The sequence below is a fragment of the Vipera ursinii genome (genome assembly GCF_947247035.1).
Source record: "Vipera ursinii genome assembly, chromosome: W".
Classification (NCBI taxonomy): Eukaryota; Metazoa; Chordata; class Lepidosauria; order Squamata; family Viperidae; genus Vipera; species Vipera ursinii.
This window is the reverse complement of record NC_139522.1, coordinates 38,633,176-38,659,501: the sequence shown is the minus strand read 5'-3', so window position 1 is coordinate 38,659,501 and position 26,326 is coordinate 38,633,176. Positions and strand designations below refer to the sequence as shown.

At 46.0% G+C, this 26,326-nt stretch overlaps 1 protein-coding gene across 1 annotated transcript in view; it reads right to left on the bottom strand.

Moving 5' to 3' along the window:
• LOC310648254 (KAT8 regulatory NSL complex subunit 1-like) overlaps positions 1 to 26,326 on the bottom strand; it is a gene marked incomplete at its 5' end in the record, with an annotated part of 277,663 nt that overhangs the window by 249,153 nt on the left and 2,184 nt on the right. The window lies entirely within an intron of this gene.

The following is a 26,326-nucleotide window of genomic DNA, read 5'->3' as shown; positions in this document are numbered from 1 at the left end:
GCAGGAGTCTTCTCCAGCACCATAGTTCAAAGGCCTCAATTCTTTGGCTCTGAGCCTTTGTTATGGTCCAACTTTCACAGCCATACATTGCAACTGGGAAGACCATAGCCCTGACAGGGTGATGTCTCTGCTTTTTAGTGTGCTGTCTAGATTTGCCATGGCTTTCCTCCCCAGGAGCAAGCGTCTTTTAATTTCTTGGCTACAGTCCCCATCTGCAGTGATCTTGGAGCCCAGGAAAATAAAATCTGTCACTACCTCCATTTCTTCCCCATCTATTTGCCAGGAATTGAGAGGGCCAGATGCCATGATCTTGGTTTTCTTAATGTTTAGTTTCAACCCAAGTTTTGCACTCTCCTTCTTCACTCGCAACAAGAGGCTCTTTAGTTCCTCTTCACTTTCTGCCATTAGAGTGGTATCATCTGCATATCTTAGGTTGTTGATGTTTCTTCCGGCAATCTTAATTCCAACTTTTGATTCATCTAGCCCTGCCTTTCTCATGATGTGCTCTGCATATAGGTTAAAAAGGCAAGGCGACAGTATACAGCCTTGCCGGACTCCTTTCCCAATTTTGAACCAATCAGTGGTTCCGTGTCCAGTTCTCACTGTTGCTTCTTGACCCGCATATAGGTTTCTCAAGAGACAAATAAGATGGTCTGGTATGCCCATCTCTTTAAGGACTTGCCACAGTTTGTTATGATCCACACAATCAAAGGCTTTAGCATAGTCAATGAAGCAGAAGTAGATGTTTTTCTGGAACTCTCTAGCTTTCTCCATGATCCAGCGTATGTTAGCAATTTGATCTCTAGTTCCTCTGCCTCTTCAAAATCCTGCCTGTACTTCTGGTAATTCTTGATCCACATACTGCTGGAGTCGAGCTTGTAGGATTTTAAGCATAACTTTACTAGCATGAGAAATGAGTGCAATGGTGCGATAGTTTGAACATTCTTTGGCACTGCCTTTCTTTGGAATTGGAATGTAAACTGATCTTTTCCAATCCTGTGGCCACTGTTGGGTTTTCCAAATTTGCTGGCAAATTGAGTGTAGCACTTTTACTGCATCGTCTTTTAAGATTTTGAATAGCTCAGCTGGAATACTGTCACCTCCACTAGCTTTGTTGTTGCTCAGCTTTTCTAAGGTCCACTTCACTTCACATTCTAGGATGTCTGGCTCGAGGTCAGTGACCAACTCTTTGTGATTATCAGGGACATTAAGCTCATTCTTGTATAGTTCTTCTGTGTAATTTTGCCACCTCTTCTTAATCTCTTCTGCCTCTGTTAGGTCCCTGCCATCTCTCCAATTTTCTTGAAAAGATCTCTGGTCCTCCCTATTCTATTGTTTTCTTCTATTTCTTTGCATTGTTCATTTAAGAAGGCATTCTTATGTCTTCTAGCTATTCTTTGGAATTCTGCATTTAATTGGGCATATCTTTCTTTTTCTCCCTTGCCTTTCGCTTCCCTCCTTTCCTCAGCTATTTGCAAAGCTTCCTCAGACAGCCATTTTGCTTTCTTGCATTTCTTTTTCTTTGGGATGATTTTGGTTGCTACCTGTTGTACAATGTTGCGAACCTCTGTCCATAGTTCTTCAGGCACTCTGTCTATCAGATCTAATTCCTTAAATCTATTTGTCACCTCTACTGTATATTGAACAGGGATATGATTTAATTCATACCTGACTGGCCTAGCGCTTTTCCCTACTTTCTTTAATTTAAGCCTAAACTTTGCAACAAGAAGCTCATGGTCTGAGCCACAGTCAGCTCCTGGTCTTGTTTTTACCAGTCTGCAGTCTTTGGCTGCAGAGCATAGAGTCAATCTGATTTCTGTGTAGACCATCTGGTGATGTCCATGTGTAAAGCCGTCTCTTGGGTTGTTGGAAAAGAGTGTTTGCTATGACCATCGTATTCTCTTGACAAAATTCTATCAGCCTGTGCCCTGCTTCATTTTGTACTCCAAGGCCAAACTTGCCTGTTATTCCAGTTATCTTTTGGCTTCCTACTTTAGCATTCCAATCTCCCATGATGATAAGGACATCATTTTTGGGTGTTAGTTCTATAAGGTGCTGTACGGCTTCATAGAACCGGTCAATTTCATCCTCTTCAGCACTGGTGGTTGGGGCATAGACTTGGACTACTGTGATATTGAATGGTTTGCCTTGGATTCGAACTGAGATCATTCTGTCATTTTGAGGGTTGTATCCCAGTATTGCTTTTCCTACTTTTTATTGACTATGAAGGCTACTCCATTTCTTCTGAGGGATTCTTGCCCGCAGTAGTATACCTGATGGTCATCTGAATTAAATTCACCCATTCCTGTCCATTTTAGTTCGCTGATTCCTAAAATGTCGATGTTTAGTCTTGTCATCTCTTGTTTGACCACGTCCAGCTTTCCTTGATTCATGGATCTTACATTCCAGGTTCCTATGGAGAAAGAATCTTTACAGCATTGCACTTTCCTTTCACCACCAGACATATCCACAGCAGGAGCGTCCTTTCGGCTTTGGCCCAGTCGTTTCATTCTTTCTGGCGCTACTAGTACTAGCCCTCTGCTCTTCCCCAGTAGCATATTGGATGCCTTCCGACCTGAGGGGCTCATCTTCCAGCGTCATATCGTTTTGCGTTTTGGTACTGTCTATAGGGTTTTCATGGCAAAGATACTGGAGTGGTTTGCCATTTCCTTCTCCAGTGGATCACGTTTTGTCAGAACTCTCTGCTATGACCTTTCCGTCTTGGGTGGCCCTGCACAGCATAGCTCATAGCTTCATTGAATTACGCAAGCCCCTTCGCCACGACAAGGCAGTAATCCATGAAGGGGATCCATATTATACACCCAAGCAATCATGCATCCATATACTGTATACAGGTAGTCCTCGAGTTAGGAGTGTAATGGAGCCTGCACATTCCACCATAAGGTATCTCAGGGTGGGGAAGGCCATGGAGGGCCTAGTGATGGAACAGGCCCCCAAGGCCTCCCCGACCCACGAAGATACCTCATGCTTCCCCCTCCCTTCCTGCCACGCTGGACTCACCTTGCAAAATCTGTCTCCTCTCTGCTGCAGTTTCTTTCCCTTTGAGGGAGAGGAGAGTCAGTTGGCTTGGAAATCCTTTTTGTGCCGACAATGGAAGCTCCTGGACGCCGTAATATTGCGCGCATTCAAACACAAATTCTCTGCAAAAGAGATCATGGCCCCCAGAAGCTTCCATTCTGGGGTGGGGAGTGTTTGCTTCATAAGCATGCCTATGGGGCAAAGAGTGGAATTGTAGTTGGCCGGGTGCAGGAACCAATGCCATCTGTGGCCCAGGTGTGCTGCTCACTCGCGTGTGCTCACCTTGATTTGAAACTGAAGCTGCAGCCGCCGCTTGAGTGGGGAGGAGGACAAGGAGAAGAGCGTTCAGGATTTGTGCCACCGGACAGTGAGGCAAGGAGTAGGTTGGGCAGCGTGGGTGGCTGGCTAGGGAGGGGAGATCGTGGCCACTCAGGTGGCTGTTGCCGCTGCTGCCATCAGCTTGGATGCAGGTGCAAGGGGACTCACCCTGCGATGCCTCCCCACTCAGTTGAAGGCTTCGTTCCTACCCTTAAACCAAGGCCGGCGCATGCAAGTGAGCAGTGCACCCGGGTCATGGACGGCATTGGTTCCTGTGCCCGGCCGACTCCAATTCCACACTTTGCCCCATAGGCATGCAAACAAAGCAAACACTTCCCCCCCCGAATGGAAGCTTCTGGGGGGGCATGATCTCTTTTGCAGAGAATTTGTGTTTGAACTCGAGCAATACTAGGGCACCCAGGAGCTTCCATTGTCGGCGCAAAAAGCTTTTCCAAGCTGACTGACTCTCCTCTCCTTCAAAGGGAAAGAAACCGCGGCAAGGAAAGTGAGTCTGGCATGGCAGGAAGGGAGGGGGAAGCAGTTGTGGGGAGTGGGGGGGGAGAATAGGGTGAATGTTGCAGAGCCTCTGCCGTCGTTCGTAAGGGCGAACGACTGCTGTGGTGCTGCAATATTCGTAATTGTGGGATTTGCTCATAAACACTAGAGGGCGCTGGTCGTGTAACTTCGAATGAACGTTAAGTGAATGCTCGTAACTCAGGAATTACCTGTATATATTAAACTGTATTTTGTACAACAGTACATACCTTACTTATACAACAAAACACTAACAGTCCTCTTTTCTGGAGAAGCTAATAAATGGTTTTGTATATATTAAAACTCTCAAATAGAAAATAGGTTTAGAATGTAGCTAACTACACCTACCCTCACAACTCAGTTATCTAATTAAAACTTCCTGGTTACTACTTCTTAGTAATCACACTCCAAATACTTATTTAACAAATTGTAAAACTCCTGTCAGTCAGTCTAACTGGTATAGATGGATGCAAGATTTCTGGTTGCTTTGGTAATGTCCATTAAGCAAGGGTCTGAATGGTAATTTCTTCTACTGAAGGAGGATACATATGTAGATGTGTACAAAATAGATAAGATCAGTTTTTCACCACAATAAGTTAGTTGCATGTACATAAATAAAGGACACTACCATTTTTGCCTAGATACTTTAAAAACAGAGGACCCCCAACCTTTTGGGCACCAGGGACTGGTTCCGTGGAAAGAGGTTTTTCCATGGACCTGACAGGGTATGGTTTTGTGTGCTGCCTGCATCTCGTGGATGGGGCTTTGCTTGTTTGTGCGGACCAGTTGCTGGCATGCTGTGGCCCGGTATTGGTCCACGGACTGGGGGTTGGGGACCCCTGCTTTAAAATGTTTTCTATGAAAACAGAATTTCTCCTGTAACTTCAGGATAATGGGAAAAAATTAAAAAGACAGTGGTGGACATATTAGAAAAAAAACTGCCCACATGATACATAGTTGCTGTCAGGGCCTCTGAAGTTTTAAATTTCAGGATGTGGGTGTGTTGCAACATCTATATAACAGAAAAAGCAGCAGTGACAGCTTCTAAGACTACTGTCTTAAGAAGATGCTGGAGAAGAATGCGTATATATGTATATTCCCCGCTTCTCCAAATCTTCAAATGAAAATCAGCCAGTGGGAGAACAGCACAATACAAGAAATCAATTTCTAGGTCAGCTTCTTAAGATCACAGTTCTGGCTCCAATGTATTCCTGTGGTGTTTGGACATTTTAGGAATCAAAACTAAACAGTGCTATTCCTCACAGCCTATACAAATTGAAACAGCTTTGCTAGTGAAAGGAAAGCCCTGTTAAGAAAGTGCGCTCTCTCTCTCTCTCTCTCTCTCTCTCTCTCTCTCTCTCTCTCTCTCTCTCTCTCTCTCTCTCTCTCTCTCTCTCTCTCTCTCTCTCTCTCTCTCTCTCTCTCACACACACACACACACACACACACACACACACACAAGATTTGTTTTATTTGGATCCACTTTTTTTTTACTTTGGGTCAACAGGTTTGAATGCTTTCTAATAGCTGTACAATTTTTAAAATCTCACTTTATCTGGAATTAGCACCTCTAAATCCACTAACCTGATCATCTCTGAAACACGTGCCTACCACACCTGTGTGAGGACTAGAAGACCATGCACTAGTTAGAAATGATGGACGCTATTGGTGTATACCCAGAGAATAACAGGCTGAGGAAAGATGTGTCCACTACTACTAGACTAAGAATGCTGTTGGGTGCACAATACCTGGTTAATTATTTCATTAAATTTGTTCGCCACTCATTTTGCCTTGGGGCAACTCTGGGCGGCTTACAACATTAAGAGATATAAATCGGTAAAACATAAGTATTTCTAAAAACAATAAAAATATAATTACAATCAAAAGTAAGATTACAGTTAAAAGATGGGGGTGTCAAGCTACAAAACCTACTGTCCACAAGTGTTCCTTATCAACGTGAGAGCTGAAGCAGTTGAAGAGTTGTTTTGGCGAACTGAAGTTTCTTCTCATAACAATTACTGGAAGATATATTGGACAATGTGACCTGAAATGTCAGAGAGGGGAGGGAAAGTTTCACTCTTTTAATTATCTGCTTCCCGCCATTTTCTCAGAGCTAGCTTTCTTTCTATCTTACTGGTTTGCTAATGCCTAATAAAGTTTACATTAGAGAATGCAATGTCTCTGGTGTTTTGCTTTGTTGGGCTTCTCAGCTGGAACTTGACACTAAGCTAGCTCTGAGAAACAATTCCAATTCCATTGAGAGGTCCTAAGCCCCGATGCCCTTCTGGTAGACTCCAGAGGGGTGGTGAAGACTAAAGAGAAGATGCCTGAAACGAAGAAGCCGGCTGGAGCCGGGTCGGGATCAACCAGTGGGACTCCAGCTGGGGCCGAAAGCAGCTTTGTAACCCAAGGACCCAAGGAGCGTGTTGAACACAATGAGCCAACCCTGGAGTGGACTGGTGGAGCAGTGGCGTTCAACCAACCCAAGTTGGAGAAGTAGCGAGAGAAGATATGTAAAGCCGCTGAAGCCGAATTCCCGTTGGACTGCCCTTGCCCCAAATGGAGCAGAGAGCTGTAGTGGTGGGAACGAGGAGCCTCGGAGTGGACAGCATGCAGGAAATGCTACTTGCCAAGGTGCGACAGCCAATCGGTAGAGCAACTGAGGCAGAAGTTTAGCAGCCTGGAGGTCCATGGAGGAGAGCCAGTCCTATGGCTGGATCCTAACCACGAAGGGGCTCAGCTCTGCTCCTAGCTCAAGCACCAGCACCTTCACCCTGGCGCTCAACAGGAACAGCAGCAGCGATGGCTGGAGAAGCAGTTAACCCACAGCCTGAACTACCTCCCCATTCCAGGACAGAGAGCTTGCAATCTACCACCGACGCCTGCTTCTCAGCCTGGGGGGGGGCAGATTGGCGACCACCACCAACCCCTAGGTATGGAGTTCACCCATGGATGTACCCATAAGGCAGGGCCTGGATGCCAGGGCCCTGGCCAGCATCAAGGCCACCTCTGTCCCCACTGCTGAGGGCAACATTTGACCAGAACCTTGAGAAGCTGGCGTTCTTCCTTAATCTGGTCTGGACCCAACTCGACTGACATGGAGAAGATTACCCTGACAATGAGGCCCAGGTGGATGTCATAGTGGCCACCCTCGAATGGCTGGTGGTGGAATGGGTGACAATTCTCCATGATGAAAGCGCCCCCGAGCTCGCAGATCCAGACACGTTTCTCTGTGGCCTCAGAGCCGGATTTGATGACCCTGTGCAGACCCAACGAGCGGAGATGGAGGCCCGAAATGTCAGACAGGGAAGTAGACCCATGGCCGAGTACATTAGAGACTTCAGGGGGGTTGCGGAGAGGCTGAGGCACTGGCCAGACCAGCTCTTGACTTCTGATAGGGGCTGAGCCGCAACCTATTTCACATGTGTCTGGCCTGAGGGATCCCAAACCGGCTTAGTGATTGGTACCAGCTAAAAACCACAATGCAGTTAGACCTGGTGGTGTAACTGGGGATATTCCTCTGTCCTAGTCCTATTAGACCTCTCAGCGGCTTTCGATACCATCGACCATGGTATCCTGCTGCGGCGTCTCAGGGGATTGGGAGTGGGAGGCACAGTTCTTCAGTGGTTCTCCTCCTATCTCCTGGGACGTTTGCAGTCGGTGTTGGCAGGGGGACAGAGGTCGACCTCGAGGCCTCTCGTTTGTGGAGTTCCTCAGGGGTCGGTCCTCTCGCCTCTCCTGTTCAACATCTATATGAAGCCGCTGGGTGAGATCATTCGTGGTTTTGGAGTTGGGTATCATCAGTATGCTGATGATACCCAGCTTTTCATTTCGACCCCAAACCACCCCAGTGATGCCCTCGACGTGATGTCCCGTTGCCTGGAGGCGGTTCGGGTCTGGATGGGGAGGAACTGGCTTCGACTCAACCCTGACAAGACTGAGTGGCTGTGCGTACCAGCATCTCGGGATATTCAGAATATTCTATCTCTTTCTATGGGGGGTGAGTTATTACCCCCCGTAGATAGGGCTCGCAACTTGGGAGTCCTCCTAGATTCACAGCTTTCTTTAGAAGACCATATAGCAAATGTGACTAGGGGGGCCTTCGCCCAGGTTCGCCTGGTGCGCCAGTTGCGGCCCTATCTAGACTGGGAGGCCTTGCGCATGGTCACTCATGCGCTCGTGACCTCTCGTTTGGACTACTGCAACGCTCTCTACATGGGGCTGCCCTTGAGGACCACTCGGAGGCTCCAACTGGTACAGAATGCAGCCGCGAGAGTTGTGTTGGGAGTTTCCCGATACTCCCATGTTACACCCTTGCTCCATGAGCTGCATTGGCTCCCAGTTGTCTTCCGTGTGAGATTCAAGGTGCTGGTAATGACCTACAAAGCCCTTCATGGCATGGGTCCGGAATACCTACGGCAACACCTGCGGCCGGCATCAACTTCCCTCCGCCCAGTGCGCTCCCACAGAGGGGGCCTCCTCAGGGTGCCACCGGTCAAAGAATGTCGACTGGTGGCCCCCAGGGGGAGGGCGTTCTCTGTGGGCGTGCCGGATTTATGGAACCATCTTCCGGTTGAGCTCCGGATGGCACCCGACCTTCGCTCCTTCCGGCGCGATCTAAAGACCTACCTGTTTGAACAAGCCGGCCTGGCCTGATGGGTGATGGGTTTGGGTTTTATTGCTTTTTATGTATTTTAACTTATTGTTATAGTTTTTGGGCATCTTGTTTAATCTCTTTTAATTTTTGTATTCTTGCTTTTAACATGTATTGCCCTGTTCACCGCCCTGAGTCCTTCGGGAGAAGGGCGGTATACAAATAAAATTATTATTATTATTATTATTATTATTATTATTATTATTATTATTATTATTATTATTATTATTATTACAAGGGCTTGAGACTGCGACCAAAGAAAAGCCAAAAAAAGCACGCTTTAGGGAGGAAGCAACCAGTGGCAGCATCCCCAGTTCCTGCAGGGCCATCCGATCGCGCCCCTATCATGTGCTTTCGCTGTGGCCAGGAAGGACACAGGGCTGCAATGTGCCAGGCACCAATGTCTTGGATGGCTCCCACAGCACCAACTCCCTTGAAGACAATGAAGGGGAAGGAGAATTTGCGGGCAGTAACCCAGGTTGTTGAGGTCTCACACCCAGAGAGCAAAGGGGATGTAACTTCCACCAAGAGGGGCTGCCAATGATCCTTTATGACAGCAAGAGCGAAGGAGAGGATGACCCAATGGTGAGTGGACCTGTTAACTACCCTGAAGTTAGGGTAGATATCAAGGCATCTGGCGAGGGGGATGGTAAAGGCCCTCATAGACTCAGGCTGCTCCCGTTGCCTAATTAGTCAAGCCGCAGTGCAGAGGCTAGGATTACATGTGAGGAACAGGTTGATGGCACACTGATAGGAGGCAAGGCCGCTTCCCATTTGATGGAGCTGGTGCAGCTAGAATTGGGGACCCACCAAGAGACTATTCACTTCATGGTTGCCCCAAAGATGTCAGAGGACGTGATCCTGGGCCTGGCTTGGTTAGCCAAGTGGGAACCCCGGATCTATTGGGATAAAGCCTCTGAATGTATGATTATGAGGAAGAAGGCCCCCAGCCCTCCGAACAAGGGCAGAAAGCAGAGAGAGAAGGGAGGGGCTGTGAGGAGAACCCCTGAGTACAGCAAGGGAGTGTCGGAGGAGAGGGAGGAGGAGGGAGTACCGAGACCTCATGGAGGCATTCAGCAAGAAAGAGTGTGATGTGAAACTTCCTAAGCCAAAAATGTACTCCATGACTCTGGAGATGAAGGAGCTGAGGGAGTACATTGATAAGAATTTGAGAAGAGGGTTTATCCAAGCAGCAAAATCCTGACTATCGGCATCAGTACTATTTAAAGAAAAGAAAGGTAGTTTTCTGAGATTATGAGAAGATTTCCGTGGGATCAACGGTGTGTGCGTGGAGAACATGTACCCCCTCCGTCTCATGAACGACATGCTAGGACAGGGCTTTTCAACTTTTTCACCCATTGTACCACTTTTAGGATATGGCAACATCCGAGTACCACCACTCGCCAAGCAAAGTGTCAAAAACTTGATGACCAAAAAAAAAAGGAAAAAAGTGATGAAGTACAGGTAGTCCTCAACTTAAAACAGTTCGCTTAGTGACTGTTCGAAGTTACAATGGCTCTGAAAAAAGTGCCCCCCAAGCCATAGCCGAGCAAGACACCTGCCTGCCCACCCGGCGGCGCTCTTCCTCCTGTCCGAGGTTTTCATTGTTGTGAGCATTTCTGTTGAGGATTGGCAGCGGGGGTGGGGTGGGGTGGGTGTTTGGTTTTTATTCCCCCCATCTGCTGGGTGGTTGCAGCAGGTTTTGGTCACTTCACATGACCCTGGGGCATTGTGGCCATCATAAATATGAAACAGTTGCCAAGCATCTGAATGTAAATCACAAGACCCTGGAATACTGCAACATTCCACCTGATCGGCACTTCTGGGCTCAGCAGAAGTGCCAGGATCAGCGGCGAGCTCCAGCTGGAGACTGGCGCTGATCCTGGTGCTTCCGCTGAGCCCTGACAGCCCTGCAGCTCCAGCCGTCTCTCGCTCAGGCTTGTACGGTGCTACTACCGGTTCAGCTCATTCCCCTCCCCCACTACCATTTTTCTAGGATGGTCACGTACCACCTGCCAGGTGTTAATGTACCACAGGTGGTACCCGTACCACTGGTTGAAAATCCCTGTGCTAGGACATTTAGCAAAAGGGAAGATCTTCACGAAATTAGACCTGAGGGAGCCATACTACCATACTAACATTAAACAAATACAATTCTTACTACTATTAATACATACAAAATTATACACATCCTCTTCATATTTATATAGTGTTATACAAATAGCCCCTTCATGGATTACTGCCTTGTCATGGCGAAGGGGCTTGCGTAATTCAATGAAGCTATGAGCTATGCCGTGCAGGGCCACCCAAGACGGACAGGTCATAGCAGAGAGTTCTAACAAAATGTGATCCACTGGAGAAGGAAATGGCAACCCAAGGCAAAAAGATACGACGCTGGAAGATGAGCCCCTCAGGTTGGAAGGCGTCCAATATGCCAGAGCTTTTCAACCTTTTCACAGATTGTACCACTTTTAGGACATGACAATATTCGACTACCACCAGTGTACTTAGCAAGGTGTCAAAAACTTGATGACTGAAAAAAGGGGGCGGGGTTATACTGATTAGATTGATTTGTTGTTATAGAAATGGCTAGTGTATACTATTATGGAAAAGTAAAAAGTTGAGGTTCGATGTTAATGCTTCATTCTACTGCAACAGAGGAAGTTGGAAGTCAATGCCTTTTCTTTTCCCCTTCTCCCCCTCACTTTTACCCCTTTTTCCTCCCCACTGTGTCCTACTATTTGCTTTTCTATTTTTGTATTTTATTCCATAATCTAATACAATGTTACAAACTGTAAAAAAAATAAAAAGGAAAAAAAGCACTGGTTTTAATTTCTTCGATGGCAGTTCCTTTGCTCTCAGGCCACGTGGAGGACCCCAGGTGGTGCAGGCTGCTCAGAGCCCTGGGCAGTGGAAGGCAAGCACCCAGCTCAGCCCAGCCTTCCCCAAGGCCCCCCCTGGCTGTGCTTACCTTCTCCTTGAGGCTGCTGCTGCTTGGCTTGCTCTCCTTGGCCAGGTTGCTAATGGTGTGTGTGGGAGGGCAAAATGTGTGGGTCAGAGGGAGGCCCACTTCCTCTCCACACAAGGAGACCCAGCTTTGTAACCAAAGCATCCTCAGTGATAGAATGGGAGACCACCAGTAGAGTCAGGAGGGGACAAGGGGATGGCAAAAGGGCAGCAGGGCTGGTCATGGCCAAGTGCTAAGGCAGGACTTCCCTCAGACCCTCCCTCCCACTCATTATAATCTCCTACCTTCCTTCCTTCTTCTATTTCCTTCCCTCTTCTTTCCTTTTTCTTTCCTCCCCTCTTTATTTCTTTTTCCTTCCTTGCTCTCTTCCCCTCTTTCCTTCTTTTTCTTTGTCTTTCCTCTTTCCCTTTCTCCTTTCCTGTCCCTTCTTGGATGCTCAAATGCAAAAGGGGAAACATTTCTCAATGCCTCCTTGCCTTGTAATCAAATGCCACTTTTGCCAGTAGTTTGTTGCCACTTAAAAGATTGAGAACAAAACAGGCTCAGTTTATCCCATGCTTGCATTTAGTGGGGACGTCCACAGACAACAGTACAGCAAAACTGTCAAAATGGTGGCTGTGATAGTTGATCAGAGCTGCTCCGTTTTTTATGTGCAACAGCTTTAGCGTTTAGGAACAGAGGTACAGTTGCAAGAAAAAGTATGTGAACCCTTTGGAATTACGTGGAGTTTTGCATGAATTAGCCATAAAATGCGCTCTAAACATCATGTAAGTCACAACAATAGAAAAACACAGTCTGCTTAAAATAATACTACACAAACATTAGCTGTTGTCATGTTTTAATTGAACATAAGATGGAAACATTCACAGTGCAGGGTGGGAAAAGTATGTGAACCTTTGGACTTAATAACTGGTTGACCCTCCTTTGGCAGCAATAACCTCAACCAAATGTTTCCTGTAGTTGCAGATCAGACCTGCACAACGATCTGGAGTAATTTTGGACCACTCCTCTTCACAAAACTGTTTCAGTGTAGCAATATTCTTGGGATGTCTGGTGTGAATTGCTCTCTTAAGGTCATGCCACAGCATGACCTTAAGAGAGCAATTATTGCCCTTTCCCAGGCTTCCACTAGTTTTTGCCTGAAGAAATAAATGAACTTTTGCACAATATTCTAATTTTTCGAGTTTCACCTGTAGTCTGGCCCAAAGGACAACTGCTATGCAGGAAATCATCTTGCCCAACAGTTGAGAAAGCAATGCCAGGGCGACTACATGCTCCCTTTGGACCTGGAGAATCAGGGACTGGTTACTGCCCTGACGTTCCCGAGCGAGGAAAACCTCGCATTTCCTTGTATTTATTACCGCCAAGTGAAGGAGGCGGGTGGAGGGAACTGTCTGGCTCTTCTTGAAATTGACAGAAAAAAACGTGGTCTTGAAGGGTATTGAGAACAAAATCCAGGTCAGCATGAGCCGACTGAACCAAGGAGGATTGAATGAGGATGTTGTCCAGATAACATTGGATACGAACCGGAACAGATTGCAAATGTGCGGCTATCACTGCTAGGACCTTTGTGAACACCCTGGGAGCCGATGATAGACCAAAGGGTAGGGCCCTGTACTGAAAATGACAGCCTGCGTAGCAGAACTGGAGAAATTTTCGGCCAGGGAGGATGGGAATGTGTAAATATGCCTCCGTGAGATCGATGGATGTCAGGAGGTCTCCCTTTCTGATGCCGGCCAATATGGATTGTAGTGTCTGCATTTTGAACCTCCTCCATGTCAAGTGTGTGTTTAACCCCTTTAAATCAAGGATTGCTCTCCATCCTCCCGAGGTCTTGGGAACTACGAACAGAATGGAATAGAACCCCTGTCCCTTTGGCCCCACTGGTACTGGCTTTATGGCCCGGATGTCCAGAAGATGTCGGATGGCCTCCCCCATGAGGCCGTTTTTTACTGGATTTTTGGACAAGAGACAAAATGTCTCGGGGGCGTAGATATGAATTCCAGAGACAGGCCGAATCTGATGGTGTTGAGGACCCAGAGGTCCGTGGTGGTGGTGTCCCATATGTGTGAGAAGAGGGCCAACCTACCCCCTATGGGAGAGCCCTCCCTGTAGTCACTTGTACCGCTGGGAGGGCCTGTTGCGCCATGAAAGGGCCACCTGGTCTGAAATTGCTGTCTAGGCCTGTCCCTATTTCCGGACCTGTCAAATTGACAGTCTGGCCTGTGAGGAAAAGAACAGAAGGACTGGCCAAACACAGATCTGAACTCTGATCGAAAGGAATGCCCACGGTTGTAGGTGGTAGTCCTCCTATCTGCTCTTTTGAAAAGGTGGGATAATACCTTGCGTTTCTCCCTGCATTCCATCAGATAAGGAGTCAGCGCCTCCTCAAATAGCTGTCCACTGTGGTACGGGGCAGCCGCTAAGCACCACTTGGACCAGACATCAACCCGCCAATGCTTAAGCCACAAGAGTCTGCGACCGGTGACATTGGATGCCATGGATCGAGACAAAAATCTGGCAGCATGTAGTGACGCGTCTACCGTGTATTCTGAGGCAGCCACTAACTTGCTCAAATCCTGGTGCAAGCGTACCTCCTCCGGTGGGATTCTGGCCTGTAGTTGATGGAGCCAGAGAATGGAGGATCTGGCAAAAAAGGAGGCGGAAGTAGCTGCTCTTATGGCCCATGCCGCCTTCAGAGCCTCAGCCATATCTCCTGACACCGCAGAGGAAGAGAACAATGGCGTTAATGGTTCATCCACAGCAGGAACATCTAACACTGCTGAAAGTGCGGGATCCACATTAAAAAAACCTCTTATCTGTTCCCCCCAGTGGGGGAAAGGTGCCTGGTGTCCCCCATTGAGCCTGTATTGTGTCCAGGAATAGGGGAGGACAGGGAATGTGCTGTTGAGTAAAGGTGGGTTGTGAAAAAAAAATGAACTGGTGTCCTGGCTGGTGGAGGGCCCTTCCTGGGAACTAGAGCCAATTTCTGTGACACTACTGGCTTTGTGGAGCATTGATTTAAAGTGAGATGGATTAAAGAGTCCTATGAAGGGAGGAGGATCAGGAGACATGTCCTCATCCTCCGACAACCCCTGTTCCATCTGATCATAATCTCCTGTAAGCGAGAGTCTGCTCCTGGAAGATCTAGAAGGGGAGATCGACTCCTGGGATTCAGCCACTTCTGCCTGGGAGGGAAAGAAGGAGTCCCTGACATTACCGACTCGGGTCTGGTTCCATGGTGAATTGAAGAAGCTATGCCCTGGATCAGGACCTGCAATTGCTCTTGCGACAACAAGACATGAGGTTCTGAGGACCAAGGCCCAGACGCTGTGGGCGTGCATGTCTCCTCAGGTCTGAGGTATATGAACTTCGATGTTGACAGGGGGATCTGGAAGACAGGTGTCTCGCTACAAGGAACCATTTCCACCTGTGCTGTCCTGGTAAATGGAGATAATAACACTGACTCTCCTTCTGGGGACAGAGACCCTGGGACAGCTGAAGTAGAAGGAGCAAGCTGTGGACCAAAGACTAAAGTCTCCATGGGAACAGGAGATGTCAGTCCAGATGCCTCAGCACCATGTCGCTTTTGTGCCCTGGAGAATTGTTTCTCTAAGGCCTGGTGCCTCCTGCTGGCCTCCCTCTCATCCGCCTTAGAAGATTTCTTGGCAGAAATAGCATTGGCCTTTAGTTTGCCAGTCGCCTCCTGAGTGGAGAATTTAGACTTCCTTTTCTTGGAAGTGCTGGGAGCAACTGGAGAAGTTTGAGATGCCAAGTTGTCTGCCATTGTAATCAGAGATATCTCAGTGGTATGCTGAGAGGGATCTCAAAAACAGATATACACTCAGTGCTGTACTGAGAGTAATCTCAATATTAAGGAGCAGAGTACTAAAAGGAGGCAGAGCCCCTCAAGGTAATAAGCCGCCTACTCAAGGGTCAATCGTGGCTGCAGAACCAAACTAATGGTACTGCCCTCACACATACAATGCTCCTGATGGCAGCAGGCCAAATAGCTCACTAAGTGATGGTAAGACCAACTCAATGGTGACAGCCAATTCACATGTTTCACATAGTGATGTGTTCCACTTAGTGACGGTCAGACCAGGTCAATGGTAACAGCCAGTGCACGTGTAGGTCAATTAGAGGTGGCAAGACCAATTCAATGGTAACAGTCAACACATGTGTTTCACTTAGTGACGTGTTTCACTTAGTGACGGTCAGACCAAGTCAATGGTAACAGCCAGTGCACATGTAGGTCACTTAGAGGTGGCAAGACCAACTCAATGGTAACATCCAACACGTGTTTCACTTAGTGACGGTCAGACCAAGTCAATGGTAACAGCCAGTGCACGTGTAGGTCACTTAGAGACAGCAAACCAACTCAATGGTAATAGCCAACACATGTGTTTCACTTAGTGATGTGTTTCACTTAGTGACGGACAGACCAAATCAATGGTAACAGCCAATGCACTTGTAGTTCAGATAGAGATGGCAAGACACACAATGGTAACAGGCAACACACACGTGATTCACTTAGTGACAGCAAGGCTGATTTGTTGGTACATCCAGGCATGAGCAGTATGTTACTTCCTGTGATTCGACTAATCAGATAGTAACAGAATACTTTGAAATTGAATCAGGTTCCTATGCCATATTGGCTCCAAGTGCAGGGCAATGAGCCTGCACTGTTGCATCAAAGTTAGGTTCGATTGTTGGTTGCTTCGCAGATCTAAAAGCCTGGTCCGAGTTGCAGCCATTGCTGCCTTCCACTAGTGTCTAATAATCTTAGGTTCGGCAAGCAAAACAAGGAAAACCTGTTACTAAAGCAAACACTGCCCTCCATGCAGCCCAAACATGCAGAGCCCAAAATGGTGACCGCCGCCTGCAGAATCGAAAAAGCTGCTCCAGCTGGCGCCCAGAAAAAGGAAAATAATAACTGAAATCGCTTGAAAGCCTGCCAAACAACAGGCTCTCACACTCAGCCTAACTGTTGTGGCCCCGACCCCCATGCCTGTCCTAACCGAGGAAGAGGACTCTGAGGATGATGGGGAGGAACTGGCAAGGCCTCCCTCGCCGGGGCCCTCCTCTCTGGCAAGGCCTCCATCTCCACCTGTAGGCCGAGAGGAGCAGCCTGGGAGTAGCCAGGCTGGGAGGGAGCTCGAGCAGGTGCAGCAAATACAGTCTAGTGAAGATGACTCATGGCTAGACCCTTGAGAAAGATGCAGGGCCAAGCGTTTGCAGCAACGTAGGTTGCGTAGGAGGGCCAGGGAGTAGCTGAGTCAGTGAGCCACACCCCATAAGGTACAAAAGGGGGTGTGGCTGCTCTCAGAACTTTGTGACGAACAATTTAATTCACCACAGCTTCTGGTCACGTCTGTCGGATTTCTCTACCTGTGAAAACCCTGGTCTGGATTTCGTGCCTATGCTTCTTCATCTCTGCTTTTCGGTTTGTTTGTCTGGACTTTCTTGGAATTTCTTGTTGGCAGTTATCTCATGTCAGCGAACGTTTGAGATAACTAGCCTATTTTTGGCTGACTGTGGGTAGCTCGCTGCCAAGACCTTATCGGACAGCAATTAAATTGTGGTATAAAGACGTAACCCTTTTGTGTTGTACCTGCTTGTCTGTTTGTTTGTACCTTGAGGGAGGGGGAACAGAACACTAACCCTTCGCCTCAATATCACAGTCAGAAGAGAAAAGGAAGCGAGAAAGGGGAATGAATGAACTATCACGTGGCACTTAGCCCACACCTGCAAAGCAGGCTGCCTACGATTCAAAACCCCCTTAGCCGGGCAACCTGACGCTACGCTATTGAGCACAGCCACCGGAGAACCACAATAGATGGAATAAAAGAAAACAGGAAAACAATACGAACTGATCTGCCTAAATACTGAGCCAAGCTTTACCCGTCTCATACGGGCGAAGACCAAGTCAAGACTGGGATCCTAGCCCAGGGGAAGAGGCGGGGCAAAAGTTTGATTGACTTGGTCTCAGGGCAGGAAGACAAGGATTAATTCATTCTGTTGTGGATTCTCCATCGGTCATGCTGGAGAAGGAATTGTAGACTGCTTGAATGTTAACAAAATTTGGGTACATTACCTTCTTGCTGGCATTCTGCATGCATTAAATCTATCAGGGTGTGTTCACAGTGGAGCAGCTGACAAGAGACATAACAGCTTTTCTATCACACGAGCGCCCTTTATTCATTCTGCTGTCATAAATCTGCAAGGTAATCTGCTTGGTCTGTAAACAGAAGTTACATTTGTGGCCTCTTGGCTCTTTTCTGATTATTATTTTTTTACAAGTATTCTTTCCCCTCCTTATGTTTTTGGAAGGGGGAGTGAGGCCAGCTCTAGTTTCTAAATTAGCTACTCTATGTCTATCAATAGGGAAGACAGATGTCTTCCCAAGTCCTTCTGGATTGTTTTGATGACTCTTACTAAACTTTGCAAAAGACTCTTTCAAGGAGTCAACCTTATTTATAACTGTTGATAAAAGTTCGAAGATTGCGATTACAGTTTCAGCTGTAAACAGACATTGTCTGAAAATGATATCTGTTACATTCTCCCTTTTTAAGTTTCTTGCATCACTGTCCTGCATAAGCAGAGAGTACTGAGATCTGAGGAGGGGAGACATGATAAGGAATCCGTTGCTGAGTTACTTACTGGAGCAGACTGTTTGCTGTATTATCATCCATTTTCTGCTGCTTCAGTGGCTTGGATGAATTGTGTGCTGCAGAGTGAACACAATGTCTCTTTTCCCTTTTCTCCATTCTTAAAAAATTCTAGCTTCTAATATTATTAGACTGTCCTCTCCAACATATGTGTTTGTAAAAGTCAAAATATAAGTTAAAAATACAGGGTTTAAAATACTTTTTAGAGGAGACCTTACAGCCCTTGCTACCTGTCTCCCATCTGGCTCAACTTATCAGAAGGGCTTTAAACTAAAATTGAGGGGGGAGGGTGACCAATCCTTAGGATCTTTAGGACCTAGCATAAACCCCAAGACAACCAATCAAACAACTGTTCGAAAGAAACAGACCTAACAAAAGAGGAGGTGGAATTGCATTATATTGTAAGATCACTACAACTCTACAGAAATGCATAAAACCAAGGATTAAAGTCTCCTAGAATACATATAAATCAATATAAAAGGAAAAAAGAATGACATTGCCATTGGTGTATACTACAGGCCACCAAACCAAGCAGAAGAAATAAATTAATGTTTTGCTCACCAGTTAAAAAATACATGTAGAAAACACACCACAGTAGTAATGGGGGACTTTAACTACCCTGACATCAACTGGGAGACAAACTCTGCATCAAGTGGGAGATTGAACAGAGACCAACCTAGCTGACAACTTTGTCATCCAAAAGGTAGAGGAGGGAGCTAGAGGGACAGCTACAGTGGACCTAATTCTTACTAACAGAGAAGAAATGATCGGGGGGGGGGGTTGACATTGCCAGAACTTTGGGGGAGAGTGACCATGTCATATTGGAATTCAATATAATGTAAACACAAGCAATAGAACATAATCCAACCAGTGTCTTAGACTTTAAAATAGCTGATTTTAACAAATTTAGAGATGGAAAGTATTCCATGGATGAAAATCTTAAAGGGGAAAAACAACTCAAGAAGCTTGGGAAACTCTGAAAAATATGATTATAAAAGCTCAGTCCAACTCAATACCACTGATAAAGAAAAACAAGAAATCCAAGAAGAAACCAGCATGGTTACATAAAGAACTCTCTGATAAACTGAAAGACAAAAAGTATAAGTATAAAAAATGGAAAGAGGGACACATAGCTAAGGCAGAATACCAGCATACAGCCTGAATCTGCAAAGATGAAGTCAGGAAAGATAAGGCTCAGAATGAACTAAAACTTGCAACAAATGTTAAAAAAAGTTTTGGTCAATATATAAAAAACAAGAAAAATGTCAAGGAAACAATTGGTCCATTAATGGGAGAAAAGATGGCAAGGAAGTAGCGGGCAGTAGAGAGAAAGCAAAGCTGCTTAATTCATTATTTGCATCAGTCTTCACGCAAAAAGAAACTATAGCCCAACCCACCAAAACCATAACTGTAAAAGACAGACTAGAAATAAAAATTACAATAAGCAAGAAAATGGTAAGAGAACACCTGTCCACTCTAGACAACTTCAAATCACCAGGACCAGATGGATTACAACCCAGAGTTCTGAAGTAGCTGGCAGATGTGATCTCGGAACCACTGAACCACTGAACCACTGAACCATCTCTTCCAAAGATCCTGGAGCACCGGGGAACCACCATCTTCAAAAAAGGGGGGAAAAACAGACCCAGGAAACTACAGACCAATCAGCCTGACATCAGTACCTGGAAAAATCCTGGAAAAGATAATCAAGCAACAGATCTGTGAACACCTAGAAACGAGCAAAGTTATAATCAGAACCCAACATGGGGTTCTCAAAAACCGATCATGCCAAACCAATCTTATTTCATTCTTTGACAAAGTGACTAAATTAGTGGACCAATAAAATGCTATGGACATAGTATACTTGGATTTCAGTAAGGCATTTGACAAAGTAAACAACCTACTTCATGGTAAGCTAGAAAAATGTCAGATACAAAGCATCTCCACAAGATGGATTTGTAACTGGCTGACAAACCTCACTCAATGTGTAGTCCTTAATTGAACTACATCTACGTGGAGGGAATTAAGCAGTGGGGTGCCCCAAGGTTCCATTTTAGGCCCAGTACTCTTCAACATCTTCATAAACGATTTAGATGAGCGACTAGAATGGGAATTCTTCAAATTTGCAGATGACACTAAGCTGGCAGTAATAGTCAACACTCCAGAAGATAGGCTCAAGATCCAGATGAATCTCGACAGATTTCAACACTGAGCCCTATCTAAGAAAATGAAATTCAATGTAGAAAACTGTAAGGTTTTCACTTAGACAAGAAAAACTAAATGTACAGCTACAAATTAGGTGAGATAGCAGTAACTATGAGAGGGACCTTGGACTCCTAGGGGACAATCACTTAAATATGAGCCAGCAGTGTGTGGCAGAAGCCAAAAAACCCAATGCAACACTTTTGTTGTTAGCTGCGAAGTCGTGTCCGACCCATTGCGACCCCATGGAGAATGTTCCTCCAGGCCTTCCTGTCCTCTACCATCTTCTGGAGTCCATTTAAGCTCACACCTACTGCTTCAGTGACTCCATCCAGCCACCTCATTCTCTGTCGTCCCCTTCTTCTATTCACCTCAACCTTTCCCAGCATTAGGCTCTTCTCCAGTGAGTCCTTCCTTCTCATTAGGTGGCCAAAGTATTTGAGTTTCAACTTCAGGATCTGGCCTTCTAAAGAGCAATTAGGGTTGATCTCCTCTAGGACTGACCGGTTTGATCGCCTTGCAGTCCAAGGGACTCGCAGGAGTCTTCTCCAGCACCATAGTTCAAAGGCCTCAATTCTTTGGCTCTGAGCCTTTGTTATGGTCCAACTTTCACAGCCATACATTGCAACTGGGAAGACCATAGCCCTGACAGGGTGATGTCTCTGCTTTTTAGTGTGCTGTCTAGATTTGCCATGGCTTTCCTCCCGAGGAGCAAGCGTCTTTTAATTTCTTGACTACAGTTCCCATCTGCGGTGATCTTGGAGCCCAGGAAAATAAAATCTGTCCACTACCTCCATTTCTTCCCCATCTATTTGCCAGGAATTGAGAGGGCCGGATGCCATGATCTTGGTTTTCTTAATGTTAAGTTTCAACCCAAGTTTTGCACTCTCCTTCTTCACCCGCAACAAGAAGCTCTTTATTTCTTCTTCACTTTCTGCCATTAGAGTGGTATCATCTGCATATCTTAGGTTGTTGATATTTCTCCCAGCAATCTTAATTCCAACTTTTGATTCATCTAGCCCTGCCTTTCTCATGATGTGCTCTGCATATAAGTTAAATAGGCAGGGCAACAGTATACAGCCTTGCCGGACTCCTTTCCCAATTTTGAACCAATCAGTGGTTCCGTGTCCAGTTCTCACTGTTGCTTCTTGACCCGCATATAGGTTTCTCAAGAGACAAATAAGATGGTCTGGTACTCCCATCTCCTTAAGAACTTGCCACATTTTGTTGTGATCCACACAATCAAAGGCTTTACCATAGTCAATGAAGCAGAACTAGATGTTTTTCTGGAACTCCCTAGCTTTCTCCATGATCCAGCGTATGTTGGCAATTTGATCTCTAGTTCCTCTGCCTCTTCGAAATCCTGCCTGTACTTCTGGTAGTTCTCGATCCACATACTGCTGAAGTCTAGCTTGTAGGATTTTAAGCATAACTTTACTAGCATGAGAAATGAGTGCAATGGTGCGATAGTATGAACATTCTTTGGCACTGCCTTTCTTTGGAATTGGAATGTAAACTGATCTTTTCCAATCCTGTGGCCACTGTTGAGTTTTCCAAATTTGCTGGCAAATTGAGTGTAGCACTTTTACTGCATTGTCTTTTAAGATTTTGAATACCTCAGCTGGAATACTGTCACCTCCACTAGCTTTGTTCTTGCTCTGCTTTTGTAAGGCCCACTTGACTTCACATTCTAGGATATCTGGCTCGAGGTCAGTGACCACCTCATCGTGGTTATCAGGGACGTTAAGCTCGTTCTTGTATAGTTCTTCTGTATAATTTTGCTACCTCTTCTTAATCTCTTCTGCCTCTGTTAGGTCCCTGCCATTTTGGTCCTTTATCATGCCCATTTTTACATTAAACGTTCCCATCATCTCTCCAATTTTCTTGAAAAGATCTCTGGTCCTCCCTATTCTATTGTTTTCTTCTATTTCTTTGCACTGTTCATTTAAGAAGGCATTCTTATCTTTTCTAGCTATTCTCTGGAATTCTGCATTCAATTGGGTGTATCTTTCTTTTTCTCCCTTGCCTTTCACTTCCCTCCTTTCCTCAGCTATTTGCAAAGCTTCCTCAGACAGCCATTTTGCTTTCTTGCATTTCTTTTTCTTTGGGATGGTTTTGGTTGCTACCTGTTGTACAATGTTGCGAACCTCTGTCCATAGTTCTTCAGGCACTCTGTCTATCAGATCTAATTCCTTAAATCTATTTGACACCTCTACTGTATATTCAACAGGGATATGATTTAATTCATACCTGAGTGGACTAGTGCTTTTCCCTACTTTCTTCAGTTTAAGCCTAAACTTTGCAACAAGAAGCTCATGGTCTGAGCCACAGTCAGCTCCTGGTCTTGTTTTTACTGACTGTATAGAGGTTCTCCATCTTTGGCTGCAAAGCACATAGTCGATCTGATTTCTGTGTTGACCGTCTGGTGATGTCCATGTGTAGAGCCGTCTCTTGGGTTGTGTGTTTGCTATGACCATCATATTCTCTTGACAAAATTTTATCAGCCTGTGCCCTGCTTCATTTTGTACTCCAAGGCCAAACCTGCCTGTTATTCCGGTTATCTTTTGGCTTCCTAGTTTAGCATTCCAATCCGCCATGATGATAAGGACATCATTTTTTGGTGTTAGTTCTATAAGGTGCTGTACGGCTTCATAGAACCGGTCAATTTCATCCTCTTCAACACCAGTAGTTGGGGCATAGACTTGGACTACTGTGATATTGGTTTGCATTGGATTCGAACTGAGATCATTCTGTCATTTTGCGGATTGTATCCCAGTATTGCTTTTCCTACTCTTTTATTGAGTATGAAGGCTACTCCATTTCTTCTGAGGGATTCTTGCCCGCAGTAGTATTGTTGTGATTCAGGGTCAGCCTGTGGGTTCGGCAGTTGGGTCGGACGACGACTCAGAGGAGGAGGGGGGTGTTGAAGATCTTGCTGATGATAGCCCTCAGGCAGGCCCCTCCCACTTTGTCACCATGGAGACCCAGCTGTGTGAGCCTGACAGTGTGGATGAAGATGACCCACAGCTGGCCCTGTTCAAGGACGCCCGACGCAGGAGGCAGTCAAGTAGGAGCAAACAGAGGAAGGCTGTGGGGCTTCTCGGAAGGAGGCAAAGAGAGGCCACGCCCTGAACTCTTTATAAAGGGAATGTTTGGGGAGGGCTGGTTTGCTGAAAGCAACTGCTCAGATAGTGTTTCAAAGCTCCTGTATCTTGGTACGTGTCTTGTTTGTTTTTGTAATAAATTTGGCAGACGGATTCCAGCCTCTTGCCGTTTATAAAGGGGTTGCCTTTTCTGCAAGGCCGGTAGCAGGCTGGTACAGAACAAGTATACCTGATAGTCATCTGAATTAAATTCACCCATTCCTGTCCATTTTAGTTCGCTGATTCCTAAAATGTCGATGTTCAGTCTTGTCATCTCTTGTTTGACCACGTCTAACTTGCCTTGATTCATGGATCTTACATTCCAGGTTCCTATGGAGAAAAAATCTTTACAGCATTGGACTTTCCTTTCACCACCAGATACATCCACAGCTGAGAGTCCTTTCGGCTTTGGCCCAGTCGCTTCATTCTTTCTGGCACTACTAGTACTAGCCCTCTGCTCTTCCCCAGTAGCATATTGGACGCCTTCCGACCTGAGGGGCTCATCTTCCAGCATCATATCGTTTTGCCTTTTGGTACTGTCCATAGGGTTTTCATGGCAATGATAATGGAGTGGGTTGCCATTGTTCTGAACCAGCCCTCTTCTGGCCTTGTAGTAAGGCAAACCCCTATTCAGAAAGAAGAGACTGGAGAGCGTCCAAGGCTAAAAGGCATCTGCCAAGATTTAATTACGCAGTTAACAAAAACACAAGAGCTTGTCTTCTCAAGCGGAAAAGTTGCTTTCAGCAACCAGCCCCTCCCCAAACACTCCTTTTATAGAGAGCTCAGGGCGTGGTCTCCCTGTGCCTCCTCCCGAGGAGTCCCACAGCCTTTCTTTGTTTGTTCCTGCTCGACTGCCTCCTGCGTCGGGCGTCCTTGAACAGGGCCAGCTGTGGGTCATCTTCCTCCGCACTCTCGGGCTCACGCAGCTGAGAAGAGGTCCCCGGCTGAGGGCTCTGCAAAGCCTCCAAACCATCATCAGCCGGTTCGTTTCCCTCCCCCTCATCTGAGTCATCCGATACATCGGAGCCGGCTGTCGGACCCACAGGCTGGCCCTGAGTCACAACAGCCATTTCTTTCTCCAGTGGATCACGTTTTGTCAGAACTCTCTGCTATGACCTGTCCGTCTTGGGTGCCCCTGCACGGCATAGCTCATAGCTTCATTGAATTACGCAAACCCCTTTGCCACGACAAGGCAGTACTCCATGCAATCCTAGGTTGAATTAATAGAGGGATAGAATCAAGATCACATGAAGTATTAGTACTGCTTCATAAAGCCTTAGTAAGACCACACTAGGAATACTGCATCCAGTTTTGGTCACCATATTATAAAAAAGATGTTGAGTTTCTGGAATGAGTGCAGAAAAGAGCAAGAAGAATGATTAGGTGCCAGGAGGCTAAAACATATGAAGAACCGTTACAAGAATAGGGTATGTCTAGTCTAGTGAAAAGGCCTGGGGTCACATGATAGCAGTGTTCCAATATTTGAGGGGCTGCCACAAAGAAGAGGGGGTCAACTTATTTTTCAAAACAACCAGAAGGCAAGACAAGAAATAATGGATGGAAACTAATCAAGGAGAGAAGCAACCTAGAACTAAGGAGAAATTTCCTAACAGTGAGAACAATTAACCAGTGGAACGTGTTGCCTTCAGAAGTTGTGGGTGCTCCATCACTGGAGGCTTTTAAGAAGAGACTGGACAGCCACTTGTCTGGAATGGTATAGGGTTCTCCTGCTCAAGCAGGGGGTTGGACTAGAAGACCTTTAAGGTCCCTTCCAACTGTTATTGTTATTTTGGCCACCAGCAAGCCACTAGAATATAAACTGAGAGCAAAACACACTCCTTAGTAGCACTGATGATGCTACCTAGTTTGGGTAATGAAACATCTGGAAGAAAACAACCAAGCTCAGAGAGCACCAAGGATCCCTCATTGTAATAGTGGCCAGTAGGCTTGTTTCAAAGCAACATAAAGACTGGTCTCTATTTTCACTGATAGCTTCTGCTCATTTCAACTAAATAAAATTAAGCACTTGGTCAACTGTCACAAAACAGTACTTGCTAGATTAGGCTTTGTTGTATCTATAAATTCATGTTTAAAATGCTACTGCTACTGTAACCCCAAAAGGAGCAATTCCACACTTACAATATTAATGTTTCATCTTTATTGCCTGAAGTGCACCTAATTTCCAATCAGTAGATTGTATTCTGGGTTCTCACAGTTTTTATACTCATTAAAGCTTTAGAATGATCACCCTTCTTCAACTTTGTCCTCTCAAGATATGATTGGAATTACATGAAGTTCCCAAATAGTATACCCTAAAATTCTGTCAGTTGCAGCCCCACTGAATTTGTTAGTTTGTGGAAGTAAGGTAACTAATATGCAATCAGGCCATGGTCAAGTTCTCTTATATTTCAGACTATTCAGTGAAATACGAGTGCAATTCAGAAATAAACCTCCGTTTGGTTATCAATCTGGGCTAGTGGGGGTGTTGTTTGATCAAAACCAGCCCAACGGAACTGCTTCAAAAGTTCTTGGGTACGTCTAGCGGTGTGCGGGCGAGCATCATCGTGAACCAACACCACCCTGGAAGTGGTGCCAAAGAAAATCCCGCCAAATGTGAAGATGCTAAAGGAGTATTGCTAGTGAAGTTCATGGAGTGTGGTTCGACCATCAAGACGAGCCATCCATAATAAGTGTTGGGGCATGCTGACTTCTGGTGTGGTGTTGGTTCCCGATAATGCTCACCCACACACTGCTAGACACACCCAAGAACTTTTGAAGCAGTTCTGTTGGGATGTTT